Here is an 11,771-nt window from a genome sequence, read left to right on the forward strand (position 1 = left end):
ATTGTTGTTTGATAGTTTAATTTGCTATTTGCATCTGCAACGAACCCTTTACTCTTTAGTTTACTAAGCATTATCTTAAAATACAAAACCTGAAATCATATTTCATTAATGAATTTGTGAAATTTTTTTAGTACTTGTTGCAATATACCGCACAAACAGGTAATAATGAGATTTGAATCTAAACAAGCAGTAGAATGAATAAATACTGAGGTTACAGCGCAGCCTGAATTTTATTTGGTAGATGAGCTTCATAATGATCCGGATATGGATATAGAATACCATAAAAGAATTAATAATATTACTTAAAACCAAGTCTTATGGGAATTTGTCCGCCCCCTACCGCTATGCTCCTTATTGTGACCATTAAACGTGAATGAATATTTTATCATTCTGTTGTATTTTCCTGACAATTCAGGTAAGAATGAAAAAACATTGAAACCAAAACCCCTCCCTTCATGAAATCCTGGGCCCTGACTTGCATGTGTGTATAGACTACTTCTTTGACCCAGCAAAAAGTACGTCACCATGTGTCAGATATACAATCTAAAATGCTTTTTTAACTCTATGAAGGGTGTTTTGTATCTTCTAATGGCTGTAATTCTCAATAATGGAAATTAAAGTAAATAACAAAAAATTGAAAAAATGTTATTGATCGAAATGAACTGTTATAACACCATTCCATCAATTCCACTTCAGTGCCATCTTTTGGTCGAAGCCATAACAGGCATAAAATAAATCTTTTTATACATAATAAACAAAAATCCCCCATGTTTCTGAGAATTTCTATGCAAACTGCATCGTTTTATTAAATATAGATCCTGTATACGAGGTATAGCACTTGTTTAATCAGCAGTTCATTTAGATTGATTTTAGAAAACCTTCAAGCGATTTTTGCTATCTTATTTTCTTGAATCCTGTTCGAAAACAGCTCAATAGAACCAATGTAGAATCTGACAGTTGAGCTTCCAGTCCACACCTTTGGGTTTCTGGAAGACAAATGATACTTCCGGCATGACCCGGATGTTCACTTTCATCGTTCTATGCGGTTTGACCACGAATTATTTAAATACCAAAATAACTGGCGAGACGGATCTGCTGTTCACCTTTCTGGTGATGTTTTTCGCGTGAATTTGCAATCATGTTTAGTTAAAATGATAAAGCAGTGAGTGAAAGAAAGTTCGTATTTCAGTGGCAACAAACAGAATGAAAGTGTCTTGTGATCAAGGTTTACTAGTTGCGGGATTTGTAGTATTGTTTTGCTTGAATTGTTATGGATATACGTTCTTGAAGCCGATAATGATTGGAGAAGGTAGGTACAGAGCTTTATTTTATGATCTCAGTTTGTGTGTAGGGTTTCTGCTACTTTTTTTTTCAGCAATCACTAATTGCTTATTAATCTCACGTGACCAAGTTGATGTTGCTCTATTTTTTTTTTCAGATTGCCATGCTGACGTGATAAGCTAATTCGTTCTTTTAATATTTAAGGATAAATTTTCGTCGCCATTGTTACAAATCATCGTTTGCGTTTGTTCAAGGCTTGACTTAAGTAGATTTTACTTTTAAAAAAGGAGTGGGCGGGTGGGGGGGAATTGTAATTTTTTTCAGGAAGCATCAACATAGATGAACTTAAATAGCAAAACTTCATCTAAATTCAACAGAATACTAATTTTCATCATTTAAGATTGATCTGTGTATATAAGAGCGACGGTGTTTCTTTGTTTGTTTGTTTATTTGTTTGTACCCGATGACTAGAAGCCCCCATAGCACCTACAGCTCTAAAATTTGGCACAAAAATCGAACGTATCCCGGGGGCGTGAACCTCGAACCTGAAATTCTTAATTTCTGATTAGTTTTTTCTTAATTAAATGTTTTATGTGATTTTTATCCCTTTTTTTGTGTTTAATCGGTCACAGACCCCAACCAATCGCGCCAGGAAAATATTTTTTGTACCTTAGTGTAGGGAATTTAATTTCAAATATGACGACCAAAAAATTTTGAAGATTGACCGATTTTTGAATTTTTTATTAGTTTTTGAAAAAACCTTTATTTTGCGTTTTCCCCGGGTTTAACTTTTTTCAAAACCCATCCCCCAAAAAGTGTTAGATATTTCTTTCTGAAAATTTAATATGTAGTTGTGTCAAAACATGTCTTCCTCTTCAGATTTTTTTTTTTTTTTCAAAAATATAGATAGCTTTTTTTTAAAAAAATTTTTATGAAATTTTGAAAAAACCTATAGTTTTCGCTTTTTACAGGGTTTAATTCTTTCTAAACCCATTCTACAAAATATATGAGAGCTTTCTTTCAGAAAATTTAGTATGTAGTAAACTTTTCACCTTCTTCAGATTTTTTTTTTTTTTTTTTTTTTTTTTTCAAAAATATGCAATAGCATTTTTTAAACATTTTTTTAAAATTCAAAGTGACACATTTTTCTCGGTAGGGGAAAATGTTTGCGGTTGAATAACGGTTGCGGTTGAATAAACGGTTGCGGTTGAATAATAGAACCGATGGTTCTTTAATTTGGTTATTGCGCCGTTGTCGTAGTTCATTGCGCGAATTTTAATTGATTTTCTTTTTAATTTGAAAGTCGCTTGGCGAATTTGGCGATAAACAATGGTTGCGTATTATTTGTTTATTTCGCAAAATATTTTAGATTGCAAAGGATTGCATTTTCGTTTTTGAAGGGTGTTCTGTTCATACCTTTTAGTTAAAAAATATGATTACTGGTTATTTGACATCAGACGGGAAGGGGGGGGGGGAGGGGTTTTTTTTTGAGCAATCACGATTGCTTATTGTTCTCATTTGACCGTTTTTGGCGTCCGTGCCTTTTTCAACTTGAACCAGAAGAATCTGCAGCACCACCGCCCACCGTCCTCTGCTGGCGGCGGCGCGGCTGCTCCGGTTTGAGCTATCCGCTTCTCCTGGTCAGAGGCGTCCATGTCCTACACACATGCACATTCACACACATACACACACACGATTTCACACACATACACTCACACATGCCTACGTGCATACACACAGGTCTACGCACACGCACAACTATGCACAAGTAACCGCCCAGGAAGAGAGGCAGACTTGGGGGGGGGGGGGGACAGGAGCCGTTTCTAGAAACAATAACTCCAATGAGTAGGGTCCTGTCTCAGTTCGTGATTGCGAAAAACATAATTTGAATTCAAAATTTCAGAATTCAAATTAATTTTTTTTATATTCTAGAAGCTTTTTTTTCTTCCTTTCTTCAAACCATAGCTTTTCAATAGTTAAATTTTTCATACGGGGGTGCGGGATTTCCTTTTTTGTCCTAGATGTACCGTGTTTTATAATTGTGTTGTTTTTCTGCTGGGGAGTTGAATTCTTTTTTATATGGCCAGAGTTCAGGTCGCTCGCTAATTGGGTGAGCTACTGTAGCGCGATCGCTTCCACCGGACATTTTGCTGTATCTATTTTACGTTACATATTTGCGTACTTAATTTAATTAAAATATTGAGTTTTTTTGCCATATTTAATTAAATGAATAAAGCGCAGTTTTTTAAATCATCTTTGTTCAGATTGGGAAATGGGCAGGGAGATTAAAATAAATAGAGACGGATAAAAAAAAAATAGAGATAGATCATATAGGTAGATAGCCGCCGAAGGGGGCAATTTTGGCGAAAAAAGGTGAATGACACAAAATGCAACTGGAAATAGGTATAGAAAATACGAAAAAGATAGATACAGATTAATCAAATTTATTTAAACAGCCGCAGTAGGCGGCGAACTTGGCATAAAAACATGGGCACGTGCATCGCCGTGCGAATACTGCTAGTAAGAAATAAAAATACATAACTTAAAACGCTTGTAAATAGTCCTCTTGATCAATGTTCTAGAAGATATCAGCTATGAAATCTTTACCTTCATTACCGCATCCTAATTACCATTTCTTTTTTTTAGAGTATGCCTTATTTTAACTAATCTAGAAAATCACGAGTCATGATATGACGGGTATTTCTTGGCTGTTTCAATTCCTTTCCATTTGTAGAAACAAGAAACTCAACAAGTATGGTCCTATCGCGATTCGTGATAGCGAAAAACATAATTTGAATTCAAGACATCAAAATTCAAATGGATGCTGGATATTTTGTTTTTCTTTTTTTTGATTTCAACGGAGATTTTCTTATTTTTTAAAAAATCTGTTTGTGAAATACAATGGTAAAAAAATGAATTTCCACATTTGCGTTACTTTTCCATACTATTTTTAAATTGGTAACACACGTAATATCTTTTTTCAAGACATTACATGGACCCGAAGTTGTACAAACAACTTCGGGTCCTGCCGAATTTCGGATCATGAAAAGTCTTAATTTAAGAAATCCCTGTTTATATTTAAAAAATCCATTCAACACACTAACTTTTGTCGCTACCATTTGTGTCTACAAAATATCCCAAATTTTATGCATAAGTCTCTCAAACTTTCATCTTTTAATGTTGGCGCAGTTGTGCTATACTAATCCTTAAGTGATTATTTTTTTCTAAAACGGAACTGTCACGATGGGTAACTCCAACGTAATGTTTATTTTGCATTCTACAAAATTAAGCAAAGTTTACAAATTTCCAATGATTTTTGTATTATTTATAATCAATCAACTCTCGATAACTCGAAGTCCCAGGGGACCGTCTAAAAATTGAGTAATTGGTAGTTTGAATTATCGGAAGTTCCTTTCCCAGCCTTCTCGAGAATATTTGTTGTTTTATTTCATAGGAATAGTGCATATAGATGGATTATAATACTTGTAGTGTAGATAAAATTAAGTACAAATATAATTTTACAGACAATAAATTTTATTAAAATGTTTGGAAAAAGGAAGTTATTTTTGACTGCTTACATTTTTTAAAAAAAAATCATACTGTAAAAAATGCCATAAGTTAGTGAACACAAATCCACTTATTCACGTTAATTTTCCAGGTACTGCAGCAAAATATTTTCAAAATCCCCAAGAAAAAAGATATCAAAACGATCCCATTCCTCGGTCACTTTAGCTTCACCATCATTTTTGTTTGTGAAACCACAACTCTTAAAGCAGTTTTACATGGCAGTTTCTTTCATCAAAGCACGATTATTTAAGCAATCCAAAAAATAAAGGCTGCTTTTTTCAATTTTAGACAATATTTTTGAAGTTTTTCAAAGATTAGCCGGCGATGAAATTTTTGGTCTTTAGCCAAGGCAAAAATAGCTCTAACCGCTGCTTTTCACTCAATTTTGCAGCACTATGCGAATTAAGGAAAACTATTGCAATTAAATTATTCACCTCTCTCAAACAGTAAGAAAAATAATGTGTTTGAGGGGAAAACGCTTTTTTTTTTCCCTTGTTGATAAAAAAAAAAAAAGCAAATAATTTAAAAGTTTCCTCCGACTAAAAATTGGAATTTTTTGGCTGAGTAAGAAGAGCGAATTTGAATAGATAAAAATGGTTAAGTGAGGAAAACCCTGGGGACAAAATCAGTATAGGGAAGAAACGTTGTGCTGACTAAGTAAAAGATTGAACAAATGAGATTTAAAATTTTCTTGAAGATTTCTAAGGTTTAAGTTAGAAAATGATGTCAATCAATGATGTTTTTTTTGTTTGAAAAAAATATTTGATTTAATTCGCGATTACAATCACTGACTTAAATCACTGACACCCTGATGAATTCCAATTAAAATTTTAGCTTTTTAGGGTAAAGTCTTTGAGTTTCTCAAAGGGACTCAAAAAATTGCCTGAAATACGATAAATTGAACTTTTTTTTTTTTTTTTTTTTTAGGGGAAGGACACTTGATTTAAGCCAAACCTGATTTGATTCAATTTGTAAACACCATTTTTTTTTCTGACAGTTCCAAATTCAGTTAATTAAAAGAAAGTCCTCTATTCAATTTTAAATGAAAGAAAAAGGGCCATCATACAGTATAAAAAGTTTTAAAGAGTTTAAAAGTACTGTCCGTTTTGGAAATTAGTTTCAATGAATATTTTTGAATGCAATACTGTTCGTGATTTGATGGTTACGTTAGTCACACGCAGTCTTGAGCATGGACGTAGCCAGAGTACAGAGTTGACCTCCATGGAGGCGCAACTGCCCCTCCCTAAGTTCTAGATTAAAGTATATTTATTTCGTTATCTTGCACTTGGTGCTTTTCAAAACTCAAATTTGCATTTCCGATAAAAGTAGACTTTTCTTCATCAAGTTTTTTTTTTTATTTTCTCAGTCTTAAACTGTAACAAATTTCGGAAACGTTTCTCGATATATCGGAAACGTCTCCGAAATAGTAAGAATCCTTCATCCAATAGCGAACTCCTCATTATTCAGAAAGCTTTTTGTTATTTCAAGACATCTAGAAGCGGAAGTGAGGCGCAATGCTTCGAAACGTATTTTATCCTTCGGCGCCAGTGAGTCGAAAATAACGAGAGCTTAATTTTTTCCTTTTCTATGGTTGCTGCAGTCAGCAACTGTTTAGCATTGGATTGCTTGTTATTTCATGTCTAGAGAGTAGTAAATTGTGTCGAAACTAATTTTACGCCTTTGCATTTTGGGCTGCTCTTGATTTTTTAGAAGATGTACGCAGCTATTAAGTTAGTTAATACCGATTTGCTTCTTTACAATTTCCGGTGCAACCATGATTACATTTATATTGTGTGTTCAAGCGTGAATAGTTTCAACACCCGTTTTTATACTTAATGAAACGAAACCCTTTGGATTACTTATCCAGTTGTAATGGAGGTACAGTAAAACCTGTGTAAGTTGACCACTTGCGGTGCACTACTTTAGAGATCAACTTAAACAGGTGGTCAACTTACAGAGATTGATTTATATGAGAAGGGCTAATTCCGTGCCTGAAAAAAGCGGTCAACTTAGACAGGTGGTCAACTTACAAGGGTGGTCAACTTCACAGGTTTTACTGTACTTAGATTTTCTTTCGCTCATGTTCACTTGTAAGTATTAATGAATATTTTAAAACATGTTGTTATATACATTTATATTTTTGTTGATTTGCATTTGATGAGGCTCCAATTGTAACTGTTTTTGGGTTTATTGAATTAATTTAAAGTTGTCCTACATACCTGTGAGCGCAGTGTACTATTTGTTGTAACCAATTGAAACTGATTAATTACGCAAAAGAAATAAGATTTATATTTGAAAAGCAATCACAGAAAAGTTATTTCGAAATACTTGGATATACATACATTGGTTCAAAAAAAAATCAATTGTTTAATTCATTAAAAATATGGTAATGCAAATGTTTTCTGGTATTGTAATATGCTTCACAAAAAATGTGCCAATATTATTTATCTTTTTTTATTATAATTTATTCATTTATTAAAAAATATTTATACCATAAGAAAATGGTCCAGTTATCTATCAGTAAGCTACATAGTTATGCAATTAATTCATGTGCTTATTCATTTTGTTAAATGTGGTTGACATTAAAAAATTCCTTGACATTAGTTTGTTCGGTAAATAACATTTCCTTCGTGGATATACTAGTTTAATATAGGACAGTCAGGAGGAATGAGCCAGAGGCAAAAATGGAACAGCTGCATTTACAAGCCGAAATAAAAAGAAAAATTATTTCATGTCATTGTTTTAAAGGTGATCCTTTTTTAAATACTATGTTATTAATTAAATATACAATGTACATATGGGGAGAAGACGAGGGGCGTTCACGCAGACTGCCATTGACATTTTCATTGCTTTTTTAAGGGGGGGGGGGGCGCTTTATAGCATTTTATGGGTTCACCATCACTCTTATGGTGTGGGGGGGGGGGGGGAGATCTCGTATATATGAAATGGAGTAATCATGCAATAGAATTCAATGTTTTAATAAATAAAATATGTAATGCATTTTGCGCACATTGTAAAAATAAAATCAGTAACCTATTTTGATAAAGTATTTATATTTGTGATGAACTGGAAAAGGGCAAGAACAGAAGAATCACCCCGAATTGTTCCAACAGGAGGACTTGGTGTCATATTTAAATTCACCAATTTCTCTGTTGGCACTTTTCGGTACACTTTTTCGTCAGAGAAATAGACTTGACGCGAAGGGAAGGTAAGTTCTGTCAAATTTTATCCGAAAGTAAAAGCTATCAAGTTTGATACAAGATATGTTTTTAAGTTCTGCATTAAAAATACAATATGTTGATAATTTTGTCTTGAAAATATTGTGAGAAAAACTGAAGTTTAAGCTTGTTTAACAAACAATCCCACTTTTGAGAAAGTACCCCCCTCCCCTCCCCTGACGATTTTGTGAATAGGAATGAAACTACTATATTATTTCATAAATTTTCAAAAATTTATAACTGTGCATATGTTATGCTGTTAACCATGCTATTTGTCATCAGAAATTCAGAAAAAGAAAAAAAAATCCACGAATGATTCTAAAATTGTTTGTTTCATTGCTGTTAGATATGAAAGAACTGAAACTAATATGGTATGCAATACTATAGTAAAAAATTATATTTTAGAAAAAATCACGGAAAAAGGATTCTGAAATTCTCGGAAACGTTTTTGAAAATTGTTTGTAGAGTTCCGAAATACTCGGAAACGTTTTCGAAACTTTCATGAACCACAGCTGCACAGAATACTCAGAAACATTTCTGGAAATTACGGAAAGAGGATTCCGAAATACTCAGAAACGTTTCTGAAAATTACAGAAAGAGTATTCCAAAATACTCAGAAACATTGAAAGAGGATTCCGAAATACTCAGACACGTTTCTGGACATTATAGAAAGAGAATTCCGAAATACTCAGAAACGTTTTTGAAAATTTCATGAACCGCAGCTGCACGATATACTCAGAAACGTTTCCGGATTTTTTTTTTCAGTTTACATTACTTCACCACATACAGGACCCGATTAAGATAGCAGGTGGGCCCTAGGCCAAATTGCTTTTCGGGGCCCTCTAGTCAATCCTCACCAAGTGATAGGAACAGGGGGCCCTCGGGGGTTATGTTATGCAGTCAGTCCTTACAATTTCAACCATTGGCTGCAGCAGTTTAGGTCATTTGGGCGCCCCTAAAAAGCCAGGGTCCTAGGCCGTGGCCTAGTTGGTCTATTCAGTAATCAGGCCCTGACCACAGATTACAATTCCCCGAAGGAAGCACATGGTAGAGAAGCGGTAGTAGTAGGCATCGCGATTTATCGCTAGATTTTCTTTAAAACTTTAAAAATGCTTTTAGGTCGAGTTGAGCGTTATAGATGTCAGATCGTCTGCTGTCTAAAGACAATTCCTGTTCTTAAAATAAACATACATAATACTTTTGATTGCGGAGAATATATAGGGCTCCCTCAATTATGCTTTCACTTTTTTTTTCTTTTCTTAATCCTCTTTTTTTTCACTTTTTGTATCACGCATAGAAAAAGCTACTAGTTGGGAACTTTTAAAAGATTCAAATTGGATTCATCACGCTGTTTTTTAAAGATGCAATGTATTGTTTTTATTTATTTATTTATTTATTTTGTGTCGATTATTTTATTAAAAAAATATTTTGCTGTGTATTGCTGAAAACAATAAAGCTTTTTATTCCTTTTGTTTTCCATCATTTTTTAGAAAATAAAATTTCACTCAAACTTTTTTTTTTTTTTTGAATAAGTATAGCTTTACGTGCAATTTCAGGATTTGTACAAAATTAATTTGAAATGAGAAATATAGAGAGCTAACAAATAATTTTATGTAGAGGGAAATGCCGGAACAATACATGCAAAAGAATTAAGAAAACTGGGGAGACATTCAATATTTTCAGGGACAAGTGTACATTCTGTAATCGGAAAGTTAAAAGACTGACTGGGTTGATGTTACTTTTCTTTATTTAATAGTTGTAAAATGAACTTCTCTAAAATCATAATTTGTGTCCCAAGCTATGATATCTATTCCTGCATTGATAAAAGAAAAAATAAAAATTTTAAGTGTTCCACGTTAGTGAGCAGGATTCCCAACTACTGATAATAAATATTTATATTTTAGTTTTATTCTTTAAGGGACATGTCTACATTTATATACCCTGCCCTCAGATAAAGTGCTAAGGCTCTTCCTAAGAATAGAATACTTTTTTCAGATTAAAACATATGATTAATAGGCTTCTGAAAGTAAAAGAGCAAAGCTGTTCCAAGGTTGCAGCCTATTTCGTTAAAATTGAAATTAATTTGTCATTGAAAGCGAAAACTGTATAGTTTTCTTACTTTACATGCTAAGAACATTGTAATTTAAACATATGTACTGGCTTCAGATAACTTGGCCAAATGAACAACTTATCGAAAGCAGTAGTGATTAGGGATTGCAATACCGGACCGAAAATTCTATACTTCGGTATTTTTGAAATGTGGTACCGGAGTACCATCAATACCGGTATTTGAAATTTCTCAAAAAATGCTTGAAAACATTGTTTTGTTGCCACATTTCATAATTTTATACAAAAATTGTATTATTTAAGAAAACGTATTGTAAACAAATATAAAACGAAGAAATAAATGTAATAATAAAAAATTACTGTGAAAAACGTAATGCAATAATTGAACGGTCTCTAAGCCTGGAACGCGATACACCTCCTCTTATTGTCTAGAAGTCCTTCATCTTCAAATACTTCGGTCTCTTGCGTGTTATTTTTGGATAAATCATTTTGTATGTGTGTGGGTGGGTTTCTTTTGTATTGTGTGTATTATTATTAATTTTTTTAAATTATAGCTAGTTTTAATTTCTTTCCGAGAGTCGATATTTTTCCAATATTAACATCATTTTATCATTTTCTCTTGAGCAGAAGAGGTTTGAGTTTGCTTTTTATTAGCCTTTTTTTAAATTAACGATAAACTAATTTGATCTTGTTTGTTTCTTTTACTCATTTTCGGTCTCTTTTTAAAATTCTTTACAATTATAATTATGTAAATACCTGAAAATATGTTTCAATTGATTATGCTTTACCTCTATGCAAATTTTAAAGGCACTGTATGATTTCTAATTATTATCTTGCCAAGTATAAAGCTAAATAGCGATAGAGTACAACAAACCAATACTGGTGACAACACATTGCCATTTGTTAGGCTAACAAGAAAAAGTTTTTGTCAAAATTTAGTACATTTCAGGCAAGTAATTAAAAAAGAAGTCATAAAGTATCACTGCAATTGATGGTTGGAATAAATTGTTCATTGGTGAATAGGACAAATGCATTCAAAATTACACTCGAAATTAACTTTCACAAAAGGGAAAGTGAATGATCAGTGAAATGGAAAAATAAATACATGGTGCACAAAATCGCACGGAAATGCGATTCATCTCACTATCTAGTAATGACGATTTAATTTTAATCTTCCAGCTACTTTTGTTTTATGATATTCTATTAGTTAGTTCTTTTGAAGCCAAATAAAAGAAATATAAGCTTAAAATAAAAGAAGATATCTAGTAAGTTAAATTGAAAACTCTTTAATTGAAACTATTTATTATTTTCTGCTAATACCGAAAATACCGTATTTTACCTCAGCAAATACCGGTATTACGAAATTGCAAAATTGCTCGAAATACCGGTATTTGGTATACCCGTATTTCAAATCCTAGTAGTGATGGTTTTTTTGTTTTAGATTTGTAACGAAAATACATGTACAGGCTTCAAATTGCTTGGCCAAAGAACAACTTATCGAAAGCAGTAGCGATGTTTTTTTTTTCTTATACAATGATATTTGTAACGAAAACATATGTACAGACATCAGATAACTTGGCTAAAAGAACAACTTATCGAAAGCAGAAGTGATATATATATATATATATATGTATACAT

This window comes from Uloborus diversus, chromosome 1 (genome assembly GCF_026930045.1).
Source record: "Uloborus diversus isolate 005 chromosome 1, Udiv.v.3.1, whole genome shotgun sequence".
In the NCBI taxonomy this organism is placed as follows: Eukaryota; Metazoa; Arthropoda; class Arachnida; order Araneae; family Uloboridae; genus Uloborus; species Uloborus diversus.